Raw genomic sequence first — 25,374 nt, forward strand, 5'->3', positions numbered from 1 at the left:
TACTCTACTTAGTTTAAGAAACCAGACGGGTTCACGTGGATCTGCAAAATTTGTAGTTTTATGGGCCAGATCCACGAAGGGATTTAGCGCCTAAGTCCTAGTTTTAGGTACTGCTTCGATCCACGAAACCCCTGTTCGGCTGCCTCCTAACCCTGTGGGTGTCTAAACTCACTCAGCGTCCATGTTTTGGGTGTAAAAATCCCCTAGGTGCTCAAGTTTCTGCTACTGAGAACGCGTACTGCTGCCTCAGGTAGACAGCATCTCAGCTCCTAGGCAATCATCAAACAAGGGATAAACAGCCATTGCCCCATCTATCTTGCCTCCATGGCCCGATCAGATAGGCATGCTCTCAGCACTGCAATGCCTGAGTCCCTTGTGGATCCGGACCATTATTATTTGTATTGCATTAGCACTAGGAGCCCCAGTCATAGACCAGGAACCCATTGTGCCAGATGCTGTACAAACACAGCACAAGATGGTCCCTCCCCCAAAGAGCTTACAATCTAAGGTGGATACAGATAGGCAGATGGGAGAACACAAGAAAACAATGAGACCAAACTGGTCAGCATGGTAGGCAGCAGTCACAGTTTCACCACGGATATTGTGCCATTAATTTATAAATATATATTCCATGTATCCGGGGGGGTTATCCAGGGGATAGATCACAGATCCATGTGATAAGTACATTTATTATGCCCCTTTGACAAATCATTTGCACTCTGACCACTAACTCATCTCCCCCCAGAATTTATTCTAACATTCATAATGTTTAAGCCACTTCAAAACAACTATTAATTTTGTTAAAGAAAACAGAATCCTGCCAAAAAATGTTTCCTAATTTCCTCCAAATACGGACTTTTCTCTTACAAAATTACATCGGCCCCTAAAGGACAGGACGGACAACAGTAAGTTTTGCCCCTAGAATAGTTTCAATTTCCCAACTCTTTAAACATGTGAAGATTAAAAAAAAGTTGAGGATTTTGCCTTTCCACTGGGATACTAGCTTCCAGCCCTAGCAGGTTCCGAGATACCTAACCCTAAAAACCACAACATCATTATATATAGAAAAGCTATTTTAGGTAATTTTCAGTGGTGTCCAAAATGTATAATTTCCCTTTCCATCCAAGCCCTGTACAGTTGGACTCACAGTTCTACAGAGACTTTTGGCTTTCCCAATGGAAATTGTACCAATAAGACATCCAAACACATGGACGAGTTTCTAAAATGATCTCTGTAAAATAAGTGGCACACACATAATGTGTGATGGTGCAGCATTGGCAGAAAAGTTTTGTTGGTATTGTTTGGGATAACCTGCACAATTCAACCGTGGCCCTGTCAAAACATCACTGATGAGCACTATACAATCCATTATTCCACACAAATGTAGGTATATTAGGTAAATAGAGGGTGGGAAATATTTTAAAGCTCTTTAAAGCAGCCCTGACTCCTACAAAGGAAAAGCCTCAAGATGCGATGAATTGAAAGTCAACACAGAGAATTATAGTTTACACCTGGTGTCAAGCTCTGGAGCATGAATCAATAATAACAGTTCTGGGTAACATAAGAAGTAAATCCTATATAAATGCTCCTCCTTTGGTCAAACAAAGAGGCCAAGGATGAAGCATGCATGACCTATGCAGTTTCCTATGCTTATTCTGAGCACAAATTAAAAGTGCTATTGTCCACTTAACAAAACAGACTAAGAGGAGCCTCTTCTGTTATCGCTCCAGACTCCCTTTTACATATTGCAGTACAAAATAACCTGCATTCCCTAAATAATGAGAAACATTTGGGGATCTCTCATGGGTGTCACAGTTCTCCACATGGGTCATCATTTATATATGAGTTTCTGCATGGGGAGGAAGTGCATGGCTATGCTGATCCTATGGAGAAATGGGCTCATTTTCATCCCTTTGTATTTTAATAGGTCAACACTTTTCAGTCTTCAGGAAAACCAATTTTTCCTCATTTATGACTACTGCTGATATCACATATGTTTGTATTTGCAGAACAGATTGTGCAATGCATGTGCAGAATGAATGCAAACGGCACTTAAGCTGCATATAAAGTTACTATGAATGGGTATGCAGTTGGCCAATTAGAAGCATTTTTGCAAGCGTGCATTTTTTAAAATTCAACCCTATGACTCTCAAGGAAATATTCTTTTTATTAAGATAAATTATCTGAGTGGTTTGATTAAGGAACTATTCCTAGGTTCTGTTCCCAGCCTTGCCACTGATGACAAGCACTTTGTGACCTTGGGTAAGTCCCTTAACCTCTCCATGCCTTGGTTTCCATTTGTGAGACGGGTATGACATATTTGTCTGTTTCATAGGGGTATTAATCAATTTGTAGATTTCTAGAATTTTAGGCCACAACGCACTATTTGATCACCTACCCTGACCACCTGCGTAACACAGGCCAGAGAACTTCACCCACTGATTCCTGCATCAAGCCCATATCTTGTGACTGAGTTAGCTGTATATTTTTTTAGAAAGATATGCAATCTCGATTTAAGAGATCAAGTGATGAAGAATCCACAACATCCCATGGTAAATTGTTCCAGCAGACTTAACAGATGTTTGGGAAGAGTTTAGAAACACTCAGTTGAACGGTATTATAGAAATGCAAAGTCTTATTGCTACTTGTTTATAGTGTGTGTATTTTGTGTGCTCAGTCAGTGTCAGAAATAGACATCTCCATTGGCTTTGGCAGCAACCTTATTCTCACTTGCTCCCTCTCTAGGCCTGATTCTACAGCCCTTAGTCAGAAAAAACTCCCCAAAGACTCCATTTGAGGCAAGGACTGCCAGACTGGGGCATGCTACTCTTCACTATCTGAATTGGAGGGTGACAAATTGCACCAAGCCAGAGGCTGAGGTGGGATCTTTAGATGCACGGAAGGAGCACAAGTGCCACTGAAATTCAGGGGGAGAGGTGTGGCCCTGTTGCATTCTTCCCACTAGATCTCAGACCTTCTTGAGGCCTTTCCGAGGCTTGGGGATCCGTGCCTCATGGGGAGTATGGGTAAGAGGTATGAATCAACTGTTTTTTTGTGGTACGCTTATCTCAGGTGTGGACAGATCCAGGTGGAAATTGGCCTACTAGTTACTGCTCCCCCTATGTGGCTCAGGGAGCAGGGAAGAGCTAAGGGGAGCTGTGCAGAGGTGGATGTTTCTCTCCTTGTAAGGCGCTCTAAGTTCCATCCAGATCTCAGGACATCGGTAAGTTTAGGCAGACGAACTGCCTGCCATTTCCAAAGCCCCATGAGGGAAAACCCTGCAGAGACGTAACATGTGGCCCAAGATTAACTAGTGACTCCTGTAGAGGGAAGTCCTCTAGCTGGCCTGGATGTGTGATAAGTTTCCTCTGCTTGCTACGCAGGCTCTCTGCACTCCCGGGGCAGTGTTCCTCAAAGGCAGCTGGAATCCAGCGTGGGCCATTTTTCTATTTTTGAGAAGTATGGGGTGGGGGAGGGGAAGTAAGAGTAACATATAATGACTAAGTCCCATCAACAGCAATGGGGTTGCCAGGCAACCAGAGGCAAAGGCGAGAGACAAAAGGGAAGAGGGCCAAAATCACAGCGACAGTTTGAGGTGGGTGAGAAGAGGTTTATTACTGAATGAAATTAACCCCGTGTGCTGCTGAAAAAAAAAAAAAGCCGCGATCACAATCGCGATCTGTGGCGGCAATTCGGCAGGAGGGCCTTCGCTCCGAGCGGGAGCGAGGGACCGTCTGCCGAATTGCCACCGAAAAGCAGGATGTGCCACCCCTCTCCGGAGCGGCCACCCCAAGCACCTGCTTGCCAGGCTGGTGCCTGGAGCCGGCCCTGGGGGCTGGGGTGAGAAAGCGCCTGAAAATGCCCAGGTGTGGTGGAAGTAGCAATGGATTTCTATTCCACTGTGGCCCCTGAACTGCTCTCCGCAGGAGCGGAGTGGTATTCCTACATCTGGGGAACAGACCAGGGGCTCAGCCTGCTAAATCTCTGGATCCACCAAGATCTGCACGGGGGGGATCTACCAAGATTAGGCCTTCCCCTGGAGAAGCCCATTGCCTCTGCAGAGCTGTCCGACACATTGGCTCTCTAAGGCTCCTGGCCTCAGGGACTCTGGAGGGGGGTTAATAATGCAGAGGGGAAAGCTGCAACAGTGACTGCAGACTGCTGTTTTGCCCCAAAAGTTTGAGGGGAAAGGGAAGATGCCAACCCTGCCCCACCCAACCTACAGATCTCAGGTTCCGGGGTGGCCCTGCTGGAGGGGCGCTCTCTGGAAAGGAGGGGTCGTGTTGAACATCCAGTTCTCCCCAGTTTTACACCTCCCCCAGGGAGCATCATGATATTAGGCTCCCTGCTTCTCATGGGAACTTGACCTGGGAAGGCAAATTAATGAATTTCAACCTAAATCATCCTCATTTAAAACAGTACAAACCTGAAAAGCAAACGGTGTGTGCAACAAACGTGAGCTCCATCTGCCCATAACCGGAGACTGTTACGGGGTGAGCGTCAGAGGGTTAATAGAAGTATAATTTCCTGATATTTCTACCAACAATTCCTCACCCTCCACCCCCACCTCGTCCCTTTTATCTGGTGTCCACGGGCAGGACAATGGGCAGCAAGAATGGAAAGTTACAGCAAATTTCCCCTTGAGTGCTATGCCAATTCTTGCCAAAAAACACAACAAAGGAAACTAGCTCAGGACTGGAAGGTTACTTTAACTTCCTCCTCTGCCTTTTTTTTTTTTTAAGTTTGCTTTTGCCTTTGGGCCACAACTCCCAGGAACAAATCTTTCATCCAAACTGCCTGGTAATATCCAAGGAAAGCTTTGTCTTGATGTATGGTCTGGCTATCCTGGTCACATTCTGTGGTTGCCCATCGAACAGGGTGCACAAGGGAAGGAAGTCATACCGCAGTGATACCGCATCGTCCTCTGCACAAACTCTATGCATTATTTTAAAATCGGAGATGCCCCCCAAACCAAACAAACCTCAGTTCAGCTTGGTTCCGGGATGAAAATCAGTAATGCAAACATTGTTTAAGGTTCCATCTAGTTTCACAGCAATGCGTCCACTGGAAGTGGGGGTGATGTGATAAATAACATTATCATCATGTTAACTGCTGTGGGCTTGGCCTTAGGAAATAAAGCGGCTCAATATCATCAATTATGAGATAACATAATACCCACTTCCTTCAGGCTTTAGACACACTAAATTTGTTGCGCTGTTCTGGTTGCAAGGGGTTAAACTCCTTAGTTAGCAAAAATCATTATGTGCCCATCTGAAGAAGCAGCTGGTAGCTAAGCCGTTTCTGCTGTGCTCCAGTGACCAGATTTTCAGAAGAGCTCAGCTCCCTTTTAGGCACTGCTGTAAGTGGGCCAGATTGTCGAAAGAGATCGAGATGTTGGGTGCACAGCTGTTTAGAAAACTGGGCAGAAATGTTGCAAAGCGGCTGAGCGCTTTGGGAAAATCTGGCTCCAACTGTGATTGCTAAACCCTTGAAAATCTAACTCCAAAAGCCCAGTTCCCACTATTGCAGGCACAGTTTTGATCCCACAAATACTTGCATCCACAATAAATTGTCAGTGCAAACGACAGCATTAATGGGCTGGATCCTCAGCTGGTGTATATCAGCATAGCTCTGCTGAAGTTAATGGAGCTACACCAATTTACACCAGCTGAGGATCTGGCCCTATGTTTCACAACCCGATTGCACCCTGAAATCAAGTAACTATGGCCACACTCCTGAGAGTGATCTTGGTGGGCCTTTGCGTAAGGACATGGAGTCTGCCCAGGTAGATCAGATGGCAGGATTTGGGCCTAAATGCGTAAAATGCTGTCATTTGCAGCCACAGTTACAACTGTGTGGATCTTACTAAAATAACAAAATAATAGACCATTCAAATGCAGTGCCTTTGTCGGTGGCCCTTGCTCAAACTTCCGCCTAGATGAATGGAGGTTTTCCACAACCAGAGACTATAGGATCAGGTACTTACAGTGAACAAGGGGGCTTTGAGGAAACTCCACACAGAATGCAAGGGGGGATGGAGCCGTTACTTGATTTTAAAGCTGAGCCGTTCACGAGGTTAGAAAACTTATAACACCCCCTCTCCCCAACCCTCTGTTTCCCGCAAACTGATACAAATGGAAGATCTTCTGCAGAGATGTGGAGTTCGTTTTTCTTCCTTTTCTTTTGCTTTTGATCATGTGTCAGTAGTAGAGTAAACAAATAGGTATTTTACTAGGAAAGACAGACATTTCCACCTAGGTCTCTCTTACCAAACAAGCCAAGATAATTACATTTTCTTGGAGTAAAATTCTCTCAGACTGGGGCTCAAGCAGCACATTTCCCCCAGCTTTTATTATTGTTATTAGCAATATTACTAGGGCTGTCAAGCCATTAAAAATTAATCATGATTAATCGTGCGATTAAAAAAAATGAATTGCAATTAATCGCGCTGTTAAACAAATTAATCGAAATTTTAAAAATTATTAAAAAACAATAGCATACCATTTATTTTAAATATTTTTGGATATTTACTACATTTTCAAATATATTAATTTCAATTACAACACAGAATACAATGTGTACAGTGCTCACTTTATATTTATTTTTTATTACAAATATTTGCACTGAAAAAAACAAAATTATTTTTCAATTGACCCTAATACAAGTACTGTAGTGCAATCTGTTTATCATGAAAGTTGAACTTACAAATGTAGAATTATGTACAAAAAAACTGCATTAAAAATAAACCTATGTAAAACTTTAGAGCCTACAAGTCCACTCAGTCCTATTTCTTGGTCAGCCAAACACTCAGACAAACAAGGTTGGTTACAATTTGCAGGAGACAAGGCTGCCTGCTCCTTGTTTACAATATCACCTGTAAGTGAGAACAGGCGTTTGCATGGCAATGTTGTAGCTGGCATTGCAAGATATTTAAGTGCCAGATGCACTAAAGATTCATATGTCCCTTCATGCTTCAACCACCATTCCAGAGGACATGCTTCCTTGCTAATGACGGGTTGTGCTCGATAACGATCCAAAGCAGTGCGGACTGACGCATGTTCATTTTCATCATCTGAGTCAAAGCCCACCAGCAGAAGGTTGATTTTCTTTTTTGGTGGTTTGGATTCTGTAGTTTCCGCATCAGAGTGTTGCTCTTTTAAGACTTCTGAAAGCACGCTCCACACCTCATCCCTCTCAGATTTTGGACGGCACTTCAGATTCTTAAACCTTGGGTTGACTGCTGTAGCTATTTTTAGAAATCTCACATCGGTACCTTCTTTGCCTTTTGTCAAATCTGCTGTGAAATTGTTCTTAAAACAAACATATGCTGGATCATCATCCGAGCCTGCTATAACATGAAATATATGCAGAATGTGAGTAAAACAGAGCAGGAGACATACAATTCTCCCCCCAAGAAGTACAGTCACAAATTTAATTGACGTATTTTTTTTTAAATGAGCATCATCAGCATGGAAGCATGTTCTCTGGAATGGTGGACGAAGCATAAAGGAACATACGAATGTTTAGCATATCTGGCATGTAAATACCTTACAACGCCAGCTACAAAAGTGCCATGCAAACGCCTGTTCTCACTTTCAGGTGACATTGTAAATAAGAAGCAGGCAGCAGTATCTCCCATCAATGTAAACTAACTTGTTTGTCTTAGCATTTGGCAGAATAAGAAGTAGGACTGAATGGACTTGTAGGCTCTAAAGTTTTACACTGTTTTGTTTTTGAGTGGTTATGTAACCAACACTTTCACAATAAAGAGACTGCACTTCAATATTTGTAGGAGGTGAAAAATATTATTTCTTTTATCATTTTTACAGTGCATATATTTGTAATCAAAAATAACAATATAAAGTGAGCACTGTGCACTTTGTATTCTGCGTCGTCATTGAAATCAATATTGAAAATGTAAAAAAAATCCAAAATATTTAATAAATTTCAATTGGTATTCTATTATTATAAGTGCAATTAATCACGATTAATTTTTTTAATCGCAATTAATTTTTTTTAGTTAATCGTGTGAGTTAACTGCGATTAATTGACAGCCCTAAATATTACTGTAGCATACAGCATTCCACAACTGAACACAAGGCCCCATTGTGCTGGGCACTCTGCATACACATTGATACAGTCTCTGCCCCAAAGAGTTTACAATCTAAATAGACAAGACAGACTGAGGGTGTGAGAAAGGAAGTAAGATTATCCCCACTTTACAGATGAGGAATTGAGATCCATAAAAATGAAGAGGTATAGTGTTGCCGCTCCTAAATCACTTACACACTTTGAACATGTTACACTAAGTAACTTGCCCAAGTCACACATGGAGGCTGTGGCAGAGTTGCAATTTGAACCTAGATCTCCCAGCGCAGTCCCTTACCACAAGAACATCTTTTTTCACATGTAAACTCTTGGTTATTTTAGACTGCTTTAAGGGTGCATTTGAGTTTTGGGTTTTTTGTTTTGTTTTCTTATTATAAGAGCCCTAGAAGAATTGGAGAGGCTTAATATAGTTGCTGTTGAAAATCTGGAAGAGGATCTAGATGCTTCTTCATTAGATGAATCCTTTAAAGATTTTTATTTGCTAGATTATGCATCATCTGTGGGATAGAAATGAAGCAACTCTGGAGAGTATTGATTTTGCATGTGATCTCTCCTCTGATGGTCTAAATAGTTTGTTAGCTTTGATTCTCAAGGAGACTGCAATCCTGATCATTTTTGCTCATGCTTTTTTATGATTTACACAGCACCCAAAATCTGGTCGCAGTTTTTTATATGATCTGATCCAAGGTCCACTGAAGTCAATGGGTTTTGGAACCACCCCATACACACGACCCCAAAGGTCCTCCAATTGAAAGATATGATTCTAGAATCAATGGGACATGGAAGTGAAATCATTTATATGCACACAGTATGTGTTTGCGAGATTGGGCTATAATATGAGACAGAAAACATCAAAGTTAGCTGAATGATGGCAATAGTGAAAGAGAGGACCTAGGTAATACAAAGACATGAAACTTCTAAACAAAGACTGTTAATATACTAACTTTATTAGGCATGGGCATTTTTATTTTGTTTTTTTTCCCTTTTTAAAAGCCTACGAAATTACATACAAAAACTCCATTAATGCAATGTTATACACACATGCACTTGTATATTATACACACACACACACAAATGCAAAAATCTGCAAATGCAATATTAAAATTGCACAGTTAACAACACACAAAAAATCGAGATTATCTTGGCTTTTTCCTTTTGTTAAATGTGTAGCTTAAGATATTGAAGTTATGTCATAAAATGTATTACTTATAAAATACAGAAGATATGCAATTTGGTCAAGTTAATGTTGTTATTGGAACCTTAATTTTTGATATTTCTTTACTATTTTGTGATTTTAAATTTGCAACTTTAATATTGAATTTACAATATTTTGCACTCATAGACTCATAGACTTTAAGGTCAGAAGGGACCATTATGATCATCTGGTCTGACCCCCTGCATGCTGCAGGCCATAAAACCGTCCCTACCCCTTCCCTGGACTCTGCTGTTGAAGTCCCCAATCCTGTTTTTAGTGACTTCAATCGGCAGAGACCCTCCTGCTAGTGATCCCTGCCCCATGCTGCGGAGGAAGGCGAAAAACCTCCAGAGGCTCAGCCAATCTGCCCTGGAGGAAAATTCCTTCCCGACCCCAAATATGGCGATCAGTAAGACCCCGAGCATATAGTCAAGAGTCTCCAGCCTGACCCCTGTTAGCCATTATACTATTTACTTACCATTGCTTGGTTTTCCTTGACTACTATGTTTTACCATTAAACCATTCCCTCCATAAACTTATCTAACTTAATCTTAAAACCAGACAGGTCCGTCGCCCCCACCGTTTCCCTCGGAAGGCCGTTCCAATATTTCACCCCTCTGACGGTCAGAAACTTTCGTCTAATTTCAAGCCTGAACTTCCCCACGGCCAGTTTATATCTGTATGCTCGAGTGCAGGTGCGTGTGTGTATAAATGTACATAACCGCATTTACAATATACATTATGATATATCAAATGTAGGTTATGAATGTGTATCATTAACAGTGCGCATTTACATGCATGTTATGGACCCAAAATTTGAAATATGGTAGTTAAAAAAAAAACTCTAAAGAAATGAAGTTACTAGTTAATTTTCATTCCATTTTCATTCCTCATGTTAAGTTCCATCTCTCAGCTGCCTACTTTTTAATACATTCAGCAAGAAGGGTTTGCCTGCCTGAAGTTTCATGTAAAAGTTTTTAAAAAAAAACAAAGATATGTTTAAGTTACAAGACAGCAGCAAAGTCCATGACACTCATTTAAGTTCTGTTCACTAGTCATCACTGATCAGAGTCAATTCACATGAGAAAGATTGGCAGGATGTATATAGTCCTTTGACTTTTGCATTTAGACAACTTTAAAATGACCCTCCCCCTCACCTTTTTTTTGGGGGGGGGGGGGGGAGATCTGATAGCCGATTGAGGCCTCCTCTACCAAATTTCAGCCTGGAGAGAAATTTTGCCATCAGGTTCTGAACATCTGAAAATAGAGATTTATAATGGAAATGCTGACAGATTTCAACTACAGCACTGCGGGCAGACAGCACTGCAGTAATAATGCCAGCTACAAATCCCTACTGAGCAACTTAAGTGACTATCATCAGTCATGTTTCTCTTCTCCTCTATTTCATTGACAATCAGCATGCTTAAAAGTGACAATGAATACCCAGAATGTTTTCCTTCATATCCTTCTTCATGTCACAGAGATTGACTTCTGGAAGCCAAGAGAGGAAATTTAATTCTTAAACTGTAAACAGTTGCAGACTTTCGTGTCTCAGGCCCTTTGGGACTCTAACCTCAAGCCCATTTATGGTCTACTTGAGGTCACTGTGTTCCTGCCCACCCTTTTTTATTTTTACTTTGGGGTTTTCATTTTAATCTTGTGTTTATCATAAAGCCAGCCCATGTAAAAAAAATACAATGAAAAACAAAAAACAAACAGTCTTCTCTTTGCCTGCCCTTTTGATCAGGTTGCTTTATAAGAGTCCATTTACAGCTGTTTTAACCTTCTGTATAAGAGCATGCAACTGGACCACATGGTCCCCATTAATACCATCAAGTCTGTCTCTTTCTTTATGAGGCTGTTATAAACATTATGGGGAGAATAAGTACTTACTTGTGTGATTACTCAGTAGCTTGTATTTGAAAGCAGGACATAGTAATTTGGATTTATATAGCAAGAGATCCCAAACCACTCTATGAATGGTTTATGGAACAAGAATCCCTCCACCCAATATTCCTGCAGCTGCTTCTGGAGTGGCACGCAGCTAGTGTTTAACACTAGAAGTTATGCATTCACACATGGCCATGTCCCCTTCCTCCACACCCAAGCACAACTGTAAAATAAAAATTAGTACAGTAGGCTAGAAAATACTACAGTCAAATAGCCACAAAAAAGGAAATACAAATTTGAGGGTGAAAAATTTCACACCCTATGCGATATAATTAATCCAGCTCACACCCCAGTACAGACACCATTCGAATTTTTCTGTCAACCTAACTACCGCCTCTCAGAGAGGTGGATTTACTACAGCGATGGAAGGACCCCCTTCAGTCACTGTGTAAGTGTCTACACTACAGTGCTACAGTGGCCCAGCTGCAGTGCAGACACTACAGTGTTTCTAGTCAAGACTTGCCCTAAGTAAACTGGGCATTAAAAACAATTCCTCCTCCCTGTACATATGTTAGACCGGCTGCTAAGGACTGTTGCAAATTGCACAGTTGTCCCTTTTACAAGAAGACAGATCAGACCTACTATGGAGACTGAAAGAGTTGTGACTGCACCAGATTGCAGAAGCTAAGCAGAGGTAAATCAGGTATGCACTATATGGGGAAAACCCAAGATCTGCAGGAAGTGGTGATGGCAGTTCAGAAGGCAGCACTTTGCCCTGTGAGTCAGTACCAAATGATAGTATGTCACACTTTATATGGCAGCATGCCACTCAGGATCCCAAAGACCCAACGCCCCTGCAGGGATCACTCCGCTGCAGAAGGTGAAAACTTTCAGATGATCCATAAAATCAACGTCATGCCCACCGGCAGACAATAAAGATCCTGTGACACTTATCACAGGAGTTGGGTATTAGCAGTAGTAGCCTGGTCAAATTCCAATCTGCTTAATTACATTGGTTGAACTACATTCTTCCTACCATTTCAGGCGGATGCAGTGTTCTATACTCTAGGTCCTACACTGTTGTGTTAGGTAGCTGCTGCCCTCCACCCCAGAGATGGCTACATTTCAGTGCTGGCAGCAGCATTTCATGCCTACGTGAACACTTTGGCATCATTTCTGATGAAAGGCCCTCTGTAAATGTAAGATCTTCAACCCCTTGCTCTTTTGAATGCTACTTTATTAATATTTATTTGTATTACAGTAGCTCCTTGAGGTGCCAATCAAGATTGAGGCCACGTTGTGTTAGGCACTATCCCCACAGATAGTAAGAGACAGTCCCTGCTCTGAAGAGCTTACAATGTAATTAGAGAAGACAGAAAAAGTAAGTATGATTATCTCTATTTTACAGATGGAGAATTGAGCCCAGAGAAAAGAGGACTTGCCCAATGTCACGTAAGAAGGCTATGGCACAGCCAGAAACTGAACCAAGAGCTCCTGAGTACCAGTCCAATACATTAACCATAAGACTGTCCTTCCACGTGACTGGCACGGAGTCCATATTTCAGGTAGAGAGACGAGGGAGTCAGAATGCCCCCAAATCCTGTCCTATTGGGATGTCTGTACTGTGTTATTGCATCCACACATTAATCTATGTTATGAAAGCAACAGCACTATGATACGAGCCTGAGTCCATCCCTCTGCAAGGTGCTCTGCGAACCCAGTCACTGAAAAAGAGGCTCTCCAGCCATGTACTCGTTAGGATAATTGCGCTCTGCACACTACAGAATCTCTCCCCAACATCCTGCATATTACCAACATTGGCCAAATCCCCTCCCGCACTCTTCCCCTGGTTTGGTTTTAGTCTGTGTGGATGGGCAGATCATACGTCATCAGCTCATGCAGTATTCTGAACATCAAAGAGTTAAACACTGGAAAGCGATTCTCCTACTTGAAGGTAAGAAGCAGCAGCTGGTTCCCTACATCTCTGGGCCTGATCCTGCCAGGTGCTGAGCATCCTGCACTCCATTTGGCTTCCCTTATACAGTTTTTCTTTGACAAAAACCTTAGGGCCCAATCCTGCTCCCTGGGAGTTTTCTCATCAACGTCAACAGGAGCAGTGCCCGAACTCCAAACCTCCCACCGTCCGGCTGAGTTGCTCATTTCATCTTACTCTTTGAAGCCTTCCTTTGTAACCCAGGTCCTTTGTAGCCACTCCCTCGGGATCCAGCAGAGGAAGCGAGCAGCCTTATGGGTAGGGTGACCAGATGTCCCGATTTTATAGGGACAGTCCCGTTTTTTGGGTCTTTTCCTTATATAGGCTCCTATTACCCCCCACCGCCGTCCCGATTTTTCACATTTGCTGTCTGGTCACCCTACTTATGGGTAGGCTATTTCCCCCAAACACTATTTCCTACAAAAATGCAAACTTTTGCTCTGTAAGGCAAGAGCTCTTTGTTAAATAAACCTTGGGCATCTCCCTCGAAAAAGCACAAGAGATAAACTAAACTCTGATTAATTTGATGAGTTGAAACAAGTTAAAAGAACAGCTAGTGTTGTTTCTTAAAGTGTGTCACTAGAGGATTTTAAAAAAAAAAAAAAAGCAACCAAATCTCTTTTCTCCACAGTGCAGTAAAATGAGTGGCACTCAACTTCCAGAGCTTAAAATATATTTGATGGCACGCCCTTCTCTCTAAACACACCTGCCACTTTTTTCCCCCCCTTTCTCTCCACATCCTCTCTGGACTTGCCAAGCTTCATTCATTACAGAACTGAAATATTTCCTTTTATATTCTAATACTTCCTGGATGGAGCCTCCCCCTTTTTATAGCCAGAGCCTATAAAAGTCTATCCAGGAGGGGGAGGGGAAAGGAAACCCCAGAGTTTTTCAAACACAATGAAAACTTATCTCATTTGAAAAACAAACAAACAATGTACCTAAAATAATAGCTTACGAGAATCTTGCCTGGAGAAAATGGTATAAGTGTGGGGTTGTTCTTCGTCCGTGCTTATGGGAGAGGAGAACAGAAACTCCTCACTCAAGCCGGGTCTACATTAAAGTATTACATCGGCATAGCAATGTCACGGTGGGGGTGCAAAAAATCCACATCCCTGAGCGGCACAGTTAAGTCGAATTAAGTCCCATGTAGCCTGCACTCAGTCGACAGAAGAATTCTTCCGTCAAACTAGATACCGCCTCTCGGTGAGGTGGATTACTTACAGCAACGGGAGAAACCCGCCCCCTCTCCCCCACTGGTGTAGGCAGTATCTAGCCTGATGCACTGCAGCTGTATCATTTTAAGTGTAGACAAGTCCTAAGAGGGAAAGAATGGTCTTATGGTAAAAACACAGTCTGTGCTGTCATGTAGTCTGGGCTCCATTCCTACCTCTTCCACAGCCTCCCTGAATTGCCTGGGGCAAGTCACTTTGACTAAGATTTTCAAAAACACGAGCCAGAAGTTAGGCTCCTACATCCATATTTTGGCATCTAAACATAAGTGGCCTGATTTTCCAAAGTGATCAGCACTCATCTGCTTCCATTGGTTTCAGTACTTTTGAAACTCAGGCCACTTGTATTTAGGTGCCTAAATATGGATTGAGGCACCAAGCGCTGAAAAACTTAGTGCCTGAGCCTAAGTGAGGTGTTGAGGACACTGGGCGCCTCACAGAAACAAACCCTTTTAACACCATTGTACCCGAGTCTTCTCAATCTGTAAAATGGCTCTAATAGTGCCTGAAAGAGTTATGACAAGGCTTTATTAATGCAGTATTGCTAAACTCAAACATTCAAAAATCATGAAATTGGCTTAAAGAAAACAACAAAATTTAATAGCATAGGTTAGGTTCTTTCCACCTTCTGTTTTTTATACCTTTGAGATACACTGGGATCACATTTTCAAGATTTTCTCTACAGCCATGAGGGCTACAAACTTTAGTTTTTTAAATGAAAGCTGAAATTCTCATATATTTCCATGACTTCAGGAGTTGAGGCCTCAAGAAAACCATCAAATGTTACAAGACTCAGGATAAATCAGGAGATCTGGCACCACAGCTAACGCTTGCAAAACACTTTGAGATTCTCAGATAGGAAGCACTGTAGAAGTACAAAGCATTGAAATACGCCGTGTTGTCCAAAAGCATGCTCAATTCCCATTGCCTTCAGTGGGAGTGGCATGCACGGAAAGAATGCAGGCTAAGGCCTATTCTTTATTTTGTTAGGAGAGTTAGTACGATTTAATTTAAAACAAATCAATGAAAAAACAAACAATGCATTATATCAGCGTGTGGCAGGGCCTGCTCGCTCCTGCCTCTGCTCAAGTTCACAAACAGCTCAGTGACCTTTTTGCTGGTAAAACACCCTGTGCAGTTTATTTACAATATTGGTTTCCACCACGCTTGTACATTATTTGGCCTTACACCTACAGTCCTCGGGAGTCCTCCGCTCCTGAAGCAAGCAGGGAAGAGCAATCTCTCAATTTCCTCCCATCCCATTTCCTTCCTGTGCCTTTTGTATCATCCCCCTAAATGTCTAATTAGCCTCTTTAGTTCTCCTCAGCCTACCAGTTAGGCACAGCTCCTCTTAATTAGGTCTGCTCTGGAGTAATTAATTCAAGCTGCAGTGACCAGAGTGCTGGTTTGGGTACTTTTGCCCAGCACTCTGTCACAGAATGACACGTGACAGCCCATAATCCTGTAACTTCCCTATTCTAATGATTAGAGGGTTTTCCTCCTTTCCATTACCCTGAAATTAACATAGGCTATTGCTCTTTACGTGTAAGGTAAGACCCTTAGGGTACATCTACACTGCGAAAACAAAAACAGAAAAAACCCAACCAAACCTGTGGGAGCGCGTCTCAGGGCCTGGGTCTAGAGACCGAGGCTCACGCTACGCTGCTACAAATAGCAGTGTAGAGATTCCCTCTCTGTCTAGAGCTCAGGATCTGAGACCCACCCTGCTTGCCAGGCTTCAGAGCCCGTGTTCCAGCCTGAGCAGGAACGTCTATACTGCTATCTTTAGCACAGTAGCACAAACCCTGTGAGCCCAAGTCTGCAGACCCAGGCTCTGAGACTCGCTGCTACGTGGGGGAGGGGGGTGTTTGTTTTTTGCAGTGTAAACGTACCCTTAGGACATGATCCAACACCTACCCAAGGCAACAGATATCCTTCCACTGATTTCAATGGGTCTTGGATCTGGCCCTTAAAGAGCTTTTTTGTCTTCCTGGATACTTTTTAAAACCAATAACCATAATATTTTGCATGTATGTAGCATGGCATATTTGATCATCCCAAATATTTTGCTAAGACTAATTAAGGCTCACAGCACCCATGTGAGGTATGCTAGTAAGAAGAACTGTCCATTTTACTGCAATAAAGTATTAATTATTATTATTATTGTATTACCCTAGCACCTAGGAGCCCCAGTCACAGACCAGGATCCAGTTGTGCTAGGCACTGTACAAACATAGAATAAAACAATGATAGAAGGTACTTGTAGTTGAATACACCTGTTCTGTCACTAAATGTCTGTTCCAGTGAACCTCATCTAAATGACAGGTGATGGAGAATGGCAGCACTGCAAATGTGAGTAAAGTCTGGCAGTAAACGGAGACAAAATTTTCAAACTTAGGTGCTTAACTTTAGGCTTCTAAAGCCATGTGTAGGCACCTAAATATAAATGACCTGATCTTCAAAGGTGTGAGCACCCACAGTTCTCACTGAGTCCCTTAGGAGCTAAGTGCCTATGAAAAGAAAAGAAATCAGGCCACTTTCATGTAGAAGCCTGAATCTGGATTTAGCTGCCTAACTGTAAGCACCCATGTTTGCAAATGTGGGCGTTGAACTTTTAAAAGTAGCTGAAAGGGATATTTATGTTCCTCGGCCTCGTTTCTAAAATCCTCAGTTTCACTTTGTCTTCAAAAGTTCCTTTGTCAGCAGATTTTGACCAAGAAATGTGAAATTTCTGGTTTATTCTAACTTGGGGTAAGAAACTTTGTTTCCAGCAAGCAACTGAAGAGTGGGCAGTAAACCCAGTACCGGTGAGCAATAAGTCCTTGGAGAATTCATTCTGCCTTTTCCTTATAATAGGATCAGATTTCCATGACCACTTAAGGAAGTTAGGTACCCAACTCCCATTCGAAGTCAATGGACTTGTGCATCTGACTCCTGTAGACACTTACGAAAATCTCATCCTCCTTTTATTTAGAGAGAGAGAGAGAGAGATGCAATGTTCAAAAGTGATTTAGGTGCCCAACTCCCATTGTCCTGTGTTCCTTAGTCACTTAGGTACTTTCAAAAACCCCTTTCTGACCTCTCCCCATACTGATTACAGACCCAAACCTGCAAACACACACATGCCTTTATTCACCAGAGTAAAGTTACTCACCCATTTGTGTAATCAGGTGTTATGGCTGTGGAAATAACAGTCCTAAAAACGTGATGATAAAAAACTCTACACCTCCAGCATCTTTACTTTTATTTCTTCTTGTTTGTAAAAAGTGCAGTAACATTATTAGGAGATTTACCTACCACAGAGATAAGAGACAGTCACTCTGATTAAGCCATCAGCACACTTTTCATTAGTTTTCCAGACAGCCTGGCTAGGCAAGCCCCATTCTTGCTTTATGCCTTTGCAATTTTTAGTAACAGAGTGTGATTCAGATTCCAAGGTCAGAAGGGGCCAGTGTGATCATCTAGTCTGACCTCCTGCATAACACAAGCCAGAGACCTCTCCCAAAACAATTCCTGTTTGAACTAGACCAGACCTTTTCGAATCTTGATTTTAAAATTGCCAGTGACCGAGAATCCATCACAGCCCTTGTTAAATTGTTCCAATGGTTAATTACCCTCATTGTTAAACACTTATGCCTTATTCCCAGTCTGGATGTATTCTATAATAATTACAGATTGTAGGGGCATGTGACTATCGGCAGTGAAATAGTCCCCAGATTTTATACTGTGTGCATTCCTCCATTCTGAAGGAGGAATTTCTCACACAGGGCCCAATCCTACAAGCCATAGCCTTGTGAAAAACACACATTCCCCCAAACAGTCCCATTGAAGGCAGTGGCAGACCACTCCTATGAGTAAGGGTTTACTCCCAGCTGTAAGCGAGGTTTGCACAATTGGGGCCACATTCTCCTTAAGCCACCTCTGCTTTAAGCAGCACCAGGAGCCAAGCTGGCCTCCAGCTCACAAGTCACTGCATAATTAAGACCGCCTTTGCTCTACCTCATGTAGTCCTGCATGTGGCTCAGCCAGATCAGAGTTATCAGCCCCTTGTGCTCACAGCCAGGTGCTAATAAAGTGACAGGAATGGACAGTCGTTCTGTAGAGATCGCAAACCGAGGCCCGAATCCTGAGAAGCACTGAGAACTCTCCCCTCCTGCCAACGTCAGAGGGAGTTAAGGGTGCTGAGCATGATCAGGTCCTAACATTGAACATCAGTTCCAAACAGCCCACAATTCCAAGGGGATAGCGTGGGAGCAACTATCTTCACAGTAGCACCACTCTCCTACAGGATAACTAAGCAAAACAGCACATCCACTATCCACTGGAAGGGGCAGCATTTTCCCCAGCTGCAGGTTAGGCCTGAAACCAGTGCCGCTATCCAAGTGGGGAGAGCAAATCCCTCTTGCAGTTCCAGCTGCTTTGAAAGAATGGCTGCATCAATCACCTCAAGGGTGGATTTTCTTGCTCCCGCTATGGGAGAGCAGGTGTGGGCAGGAAGGCATTTCAGGGTGGAGGTATTCCATACCTCCCCCCCAGCAGAAGAATAGGAGCCCTGAAAACAGTGGGGTGCAGGAGCCAGTTCAGGTGGCAGGTCAAGGAAACTGTGAAGCACTGACATAACTGTAGCAGTGAGAGCTAGGAACCCAACACACACTTTATACTACTGGGGAAACTGAGGCAGTGAGCAGCAATGACTTGGCCAAGGCCACACAGAAGTTAGTCTTCATGATTTCTAATCCCCACTCTGGCACTGACTAGCTATGTGACCCTCGGGATTGCAATCTCCCCACCTCAGAAATCATGAGACTTGAAAAAAATACATTTTGGGCTCTTTTTATTTGTCTTCTGAGCCTTTGGGGGGCACTCAGGTCACATTTGCAAGCTTTTCTGTGGCTAGACACTCATTTTTAAAAAAAATAAAAGCTGAGATTCTGATGTGCTCACCTGACTCCAGGAGTGGGAGCTTCAAATAGAAAATCAACTATATCACAAGATTCAATACAATCACAACAGTTGGCAACACTGGACCTTGATAATCCCAGCTGAGAAGGGACACTATTATATACCTACCTCTCAGGGGGTGTTTGTATGGATTAACTAGTGAATGTGCAAGGTTTTGAACATGCAAAGCACTATATAAGTGCTAAGTATTATAACAGGTGCAGGCATAAATAGCTGAAACCTGCCATTTGGAAAGAATCACGTCTGAGGAGATCCATCCAGCTAATCCATCTTTTTACTGAGCTACACAGTACCACACCATAATGGCCAACCCTGAGGGATTCCCTTGAGGAAAATGCCACTGTTACTAAAATAGCAAGTTCATTCCTACCAGAAACTCTGTCTCTGCATGAGCAGCGAGAGACATAACAAATAATAGACCACTAAAGTCAATGTTCACCTATTTTCATTTTAAAACAATACATAGAACCATGCTCCACATTCGAGGGCCTTGGAAGAGGAGAATAGAAACGGGGACCTCGCAGACATTGATTCTCTTCTTTATGTTTTCCTAAAGAATAGCCTTCTAAAGCTGCCTTGACAGCTATGGAGCTGCTATGCGGAGGAGGGGGCATTGTCTGAGTGTTGCCGAGATGCGGAACACAAATCTGAGCTTAGACTCTGCCCTTTCGTGTTGATTAAAAAAGAAAGTTATGTTGCTAATAAAAGGCCAGATTGTACCATCAATTTTTAAGCTTTAATGATTTCAGTGGGGAGTTTGACTTAAAAAAAAAATCAATGGCATAGTATGGCCTGCAATATTTAGATTTAAAAAACAACAACCACATCTTAAGGCTTAATAATAAAGTCAAAGATAATGACTAATATTTCTCAGTATACAGCAGGTAAAAGTAAGGGGAATTGGGCAGGGGAGGGAAGGGAGCACAGCTGCCCCTCCTTTGCTAAAAGCAGAGGGAGCTACTTCAGGCTTGTGTAAGCAGTGCTTCCTCCCAGCTCCCCAACCCCCGTGACTGATGCCCTGAGAGCTCCCCCTCCTGTTCCAATCTACTTTAACCACTGCTTGTACATCCTGGTAATTGCTAACACTAACAGACCTGTCAAAGGCAAGGTCCCTCCGTCATCAGCACTGAAAACTGCCCACCAAGTTCCCCTCCCCTTTCCATGATAGAGTAGAGCAATGCATTCACTGCCCAGCAGGAGTCCACTCCAGTCTTTTCCCTTTCTCAGCCAACCCTTTCCACTTTTTAGTAGTACTGGTATTTTAGTAGTGCCCAAAGATTCCATTCAGAGCCCCATGGTGCTAGGTGCTGTACATATACATAGTATCCAAGCTAAGGAGTGAAATCCTGGCCTCACTGAAGTCAGTAGCAAAGCTCCCATTGACTGCAGTGGAGCCAGGATTTCACCCACCGTCTCTGCCCCCAAGAATTTACCATGCAAGTCCGCAATCCAGCCATCAGATCTATGCAGGAGGGCCCTGACACACATGCTGAGCTCCACTGACCATTCCACACACATGGATCCAATTACAGGACAAGAGCCAACTAATAAGTTTGTATGCAGGTCCTGCCATTTAATGAGCCACAGCTGTATCCCCGCCCATTACTTAATCCCTCACAGCCTGGTCCACGTTCTATTAGACATTATGGGTAAACATAGGTGTGGACATTGGCTCAACAGAACCTCCCCTACTTCCCCAGGAGCTCCAAGGACAGTCTGTTGTAGAAGATGCTCTGGAAGCAAGAGGTCATTGGATCTATGCAGAGCTGAGGGGGGCCACTGCATTTGTACATGCACAGAGCAGTAGCAGGCACTGGCTTGGCCTATGAGCTTAAAGGGAGAGAAGAATACAGTGGAGTCCAGCTGCTCCTCTACCCCTTTTTGCTCCAGCCCGTCCCCGCCTTACCCATTTGGCTGAAGTCCCACGAGCTCCCACAGACAAGCCTTACCCTTACAGGGGGGGAATAGTCTGCAGCTTTCGCTCCCTCCCTCTGCCTCCCAACTGAGACCCATGGCTTCAGCCTCTCCTCCACGCCCACAACCAGAAGGAAGCATTTGGCCTGCAGTGAATTTGAAAAGCTAGTACACAAAACAGGGTTCCCGTCCTGTTCCCATTGAAGTCAAAGGAAGTCCTGCAGTGGGTTTCAATGGGAGAAGGATTGGGCCCCCTCCATTGTAAAGAGAGTTTGTGAAATTAGTGCTGAGAGGATGAGCAAAGGAGATGTGATAGATAATTCATGGCAGCAATCTGCTGCAGCAGAGATACCTCCCCATAAACACAAAATTGGAGGGCATAAAATAGGAAGACAGTGTCATTTACAAGTACTAAAAGAACATGTTGTAAGTTACAGGATGCTCTGTAGCAGGCTATATTAACTGATAAAGACGTTCTCATTCAACGTTATATTTGCTTGAGTGTAAGAGCTATTAAATTAAGTAGTGTTACCAGCAGCTTCGGCGGGATTGTCGTCTCAATAAACACAGCAAATCGGGCCATCAAGGGGAGGAGGAATCATAGATGTTAAAGCCATTATGATCATCTAATCTGACCTCTTGCAGGAATCACTGGGTGAAATTCCATAGCTTGTGTTATGCATCTAGCAGCTAGCCCATAAGTTCTGACTGAACTAGAGTGTATCTTTCTGAAAGACTCCCAGTCTTGATTTAAAGATTCCAAGAAACAGAGAATACACCACATCCCTTGGCAACCCGTTCCAATGGTTAGTTATCTGCACTGTTAAAAATGTGTACCTTCTACCTAGTCAGCTTCAATCTCGTCTTTGGCTTGCTTACTTGCTGCCTGAATCTCAGGGAGAATACTCAAGAATACTGCAAGGTGTAACAAATTTTCAGCTAGCTGGGAGATGGACAACATAACTTAAGAGTTCTCTGCCTTCTCAGCTATCTGTGATTCAAGATCTGCAATGCAGGTTGTTGTAAAGTAGCAGAGAATCTTCAGGTGAGAATAATGCTTCCTGTTGTTTTTCTTAAGTGTTGGATTATTATTATTCTTTTATCTTTTTATGCTGTTAGCATAAGCAACATAAGCTAAAGCCACAATAACCCTGGGAAAGGGTAGCCCCATCTTTCTTCATCTGCAAGCTTCTAAACTATTGCAAAAAGGAATCCAGAAAGGTGTCCAAATCCTTGAATTTAACATCTGTGCCAACAATAAACAAATCCACAAGTCTGACACATTCCTTAATCCCTGCTGGAATACTGAAACAGCAAGACTTCCTTCTAAAGGGCTTTGCTTGGGAGTAAGGTTTTGCACAGTTACTAGTAAAGTCTAGGTGTCCCGTTCACCCCCACCCCCTGCCAATACAATGTTCAGTGCCAGAAGGTCTCAAGGCTGCTCTCATCACTGACTCTGCAGTCCTTAACCTCCATGTGCAATGACTGCAAGTTCAGGCCCAAACAAAACAAGAATTTACAGACTTCAATGGTCTCCTACAGTCCCCTAGGAGGATTTCCATTTGATGATGTTTCTTTATCCCATTTGATTATAGACAAGAGGGAAATGCAATTTCAGTTATATCGACTTACACAGGTCCCTCAGCAGAATATCCTGAGTGCCTCACAAATATTAATAGATTTATCCTTGCAGCATGCCCAAGAGGTAAGGAAATATTATTAAACCCATTTTCAGAGAAGGAACTGAGGCACAGAAAATGAAGCAAGTCCAAGGTCACACAGGAAGAGCTGGGAGCTAAATCCAAGTCTCCTGAGTCACATTCAGTGCCTTAACCACAAGCCCAGCCTTTCCCTCCTGGATAAAAATCTAGTCAGAGACTGTTCCATTTGTTGTAAGTACAAAAGCACGTTGCATTAGCAGAGTTTTGATGGATTTCTTTTCACCATTTACATCAAGTTATGTAGCAAATCAGTGAAAGGATATACTTATCTTTCCATTTAATTCCTAATTGTGGCATGAACATTGTGGATGCTTAAAGGTACAGTAAGCCTTGGGGTCAAATCTGTCTGAAAATTTAGATTTTCCAAAAACAAGAATTTACAGAAGCTGAGAGCACCAGAAATGTTTTCATTCTTTTTTAAAGACACCATTATAAATAGGGTTTAAACACACACACACTCCCTGCCCAATGTTTGCTACCAAAACATACAGCATTGCACTACAACATAAGACCCTAAAAGTAAAGCTGCCTACAAAAAATTAACATCCATTTAGATTTTAATATTGATGGTGTTATTAACAACATAGGTAAGGAGCTTTGGGGTTTGGGTTTAGTATGTGATTTTTAAGCCAAGAGAGAGTTGTTAAAGCAATGTCTTAGTTCTTTACTTTTTCTCCTTCATGTCACCAAACCACTCTACATCTTTTGCCCATCTAGAAGTCTGCCCCCAAAACAATTAAGGATAAAATTCTAACTGCTGCTGTCAAATGTAACAAGTTGGCGATTCTTACAGCCTGTTGGGTGCCTTGGACCCCAGAGACGTGCTGAAAGCTTTGTCCGCTCACTACTTCAGCACTAGCACCCCTTATCCCCACCTTTCCACTAGCCATCCCAAGCAGCTGCTGTTACACTGCCCAGCTGCAGACAGCTCCATGGCTCCGGCACAGTCTCTGTAAATAAATAAACTCCACTAGGGCAGGACAGGAAATCGCCTCCAAATGCCAGGCAGACTTATGGAAACTATGGTTTCCACGCAAACTACAGCAAAACTTCCCAAGGAAACCACCTGTCTGATCGCTCTGCAAATGCGTCCCCCCAACCACCCCCCTGCATCTCCCCGGCAGACACAACCCTTCCCTGCTTGCAGCTGCAAGATCCTGCCTCCCAGCCATCTCCCGTTCCTCTCGCCCACTAATGCCAGCCCAGAGCCCTCCCCCAGGGACCTGAAAGAATCACTCGAGCCCTCCTCCCGCAAGCATGGCAGCATCCCTCTGGCGGGCACCGGAGCCGGAGCCGAGGCTGGGACAGAGCCGCGGGCAGGTGGCTCGGGGAACGCGTGCGGAGTGCCGCCGGGGCACAAACCTGGGTGGTGGATGAAGGCGCCTCCGCCCGCTGCCCAGCTGCGGGCGCAGCGCCCCCGCCTCTCGGCGCACAGCTGCCGCGGCTGTCAGTGTCTCCTGGAGGCGGCACCGGCTCAGCTGTCAGCGTCTCCCCGCCGCGCAGCCGGCACCAGCTGCGGCTCTGGCCGGGCTGGCAGCAGCTGCCGCTGCCGCTGCTGCACCGCGGGGCTCGAGCCCTGCCGCGCTCGCTCCGCTGGCGGCTGGCAGCGTCTCCCGGAGGTGGTGGCTGCACAGGGCTGTGGGACTGGAATGTGCAAAGGGCCCGGATGTCTGTAGCCTGCTCCCTCCCCTCCCCTCTTCCTCCCCCCCGTTCACACATGCACTCGGCGTGTCGCCTCTGCACACTCTTCCCTCTATGGCTTGAGATGCAAGAGACGGGGCAGGGGGCGAGACCCTGCGGAGGCTCCCTCCCTTCCCGCCCCAGCTCCTGTGCCTGTCCTGCCCCCCACCCCCAGGCTTGCCGGAGTGGGGCACACACAGGGGATGGAGGCGGGGGTGCAGCTCTGCCTACCTAGGGCAAGTCCATGCCCACGGGGTTGGGGATGCTGCTGGCTGGGGGCTCTGCTGGGTCGCTGGCACTCCCGGCAGCTGGTGGGCGCCCTCCCCGCGGAGAAGGCAGACGTTTGCCCAGTGCTGCCCTTTGGGTTTGGGGGAACACGGGCCAGCCCGTGCGAGCCCCGCGCTCAAGGTAGCCAACAAACAGGGGAGTCCCTGAGCGCCCACAGGTTTCCCTGCGGCTGGGTGGATGGGAACAAGGGAATCTCCTGAAATCGCTGCGTAGAAAGGAGGGTCCCTTTGAGTCACTGCACGCCAGGGGTTCCCTTAATTCTTGGCGTGGCGGGAGGCGCTCCCCGGGAGGCGCGGCTCGCAGGGTTCCCCTTAGTCAGTGCAGGCGGGGGTCCTGTGCATTGCTTGGGGGGGGGGGCTCTCCCAGGGACCTGCACAGCTAATTGCTAAC

General features: G+C 44.2%; 1 protein-coding gene across 2 annotated transcripts in view; it reads right to left on the reverse strand.

The window, feature by feature from the left end:
- ZBTB7C (zinc finger and BTB domain containing 7C) overlaps positions 1 to 24,668 on the reverse strand; it is a 294,397-nt gene extending 269,729 nt beyond the window's left edge. For both annotated transcript variants that reach the window (XM_065598706.1, XM_005305424.5), the window contains exon 1: positions 24,379 to 24,668. The gene's annotated coding sequence lies outside the window, so the exon portion shown is untranslated. The remainder of the gene's footprint in view (positions 1 to 24,378) is intronic.
- Positions 24,669 to 25,374: the final 706 nt, after the last annotated feature.

The sequence above is a fragment of the Chrysemys picta genome, chromosome 6 (genome assembly GCF_011386835.1).
Source record: "Chrysemys picta bellii isolate R12L10 chromosome 6, ASM1138683v2, whole genome shotgun sequence".
In the NCBI taxonomy this organism is placed as follows: domain Eukaryota; kingdom Metazoa; phylum Chordata; order Testudines; family Emydidae; genus Chrysemys; species Chrysemys picta.